At 44.6% G+C, this 700-nt stretch overlaps 1 non-coding gene across 1 annotated transcript; it reads left to right on the top strand.

The window, feature by feature from the left end:
• The first annotated feature begins 116 nt into the window (after positions 1–116).
• Positions 117–235, top strand: LOC129115130 (5S ribosomal RNA). Its single transcript, XR_008532864.1, has one exon. It is a non-coding gene; the product is annotated as a 5S ribosomal RNA (ribosomal RNA).
• Positions 236–700: the final 465 nt, after the last annotated feature.

Raw genomic sequence — 700 nt, 5'->3', positions numbered from 1 at the left:
TAGACGACAGAGCAAAGCGTGGTGATATAGTATCTTTAAAAGGACCTTTGGTTAGACGACAGAGCAAAGCGTGGTGATATAGTATCTTTAAAGGACCTTTGGTAGGCACAATATTTGCTTACGGCCATACCACCCTGAACACGCCCGATCTCGTCTGATCTCGGAAGCTAAGCAGGGTCGGGCCTGGTCAGTACTTGGATGGGAGACCGCCTGGGAATACCAGGTGCTGTAAGCTTTTTCACTCCTCTTTACAAAAAGCAGAGGGCGCTGCTGCTTTTTCAGTGGACACCGACAGGGTGGGAAGGATATAGCTAGATCATGACTTGCCGGTATAGAAATGACACAAATCCAGTTAAATGATGGCTTTCATCATTCCTAAGCTCATCGATCATTTTCTTTTCAATTTTATGCTAACGTATTCTACATTTCAACAGTAAATATTAATATTTTTACTGCACTACATTTGTGATCCTTATAGCCACTTTGTACATTCTGATTTGACATTTAAAAGCTGTGAGTGTGTCTGGAAATCTGCAGGCGCTCCCTGTATAGACGACAGAGCAAAGCGTGGTGATATAGTATCTTTAAAAGGACCTTTGGTAGGCACAATATTTGCTTACGGCCATACCACCCTGAACACGCCCGATCTCGTCTGATCTCGGAAGCTAAGCAGGGTCGGGCCTGGTCAGTACTTGGATGG

Source organism: Anoplopoma fimbria, unplaced genomic scaffold (genome assembly GCF_027596085.1).
Source record: "Anoplopoma fimbria isolate UVic2021 breed Golden Eagle Sablefish unplaced genomic scaffold, Afim_UVic_2022 Un_contig_7063_pilon_pilon, whole genome shotgun sequence".
Classification (NCBI taxonomy): Eukaryota; Metazoa; Chordata; class Actinopteri; order Perciformes; family Anoplopomatidae; genus Anoplopoma; species Anoplopoma fimbria.
This window is presented reverse-complemented; position numbering and strand designations above follow the sequence as displayed.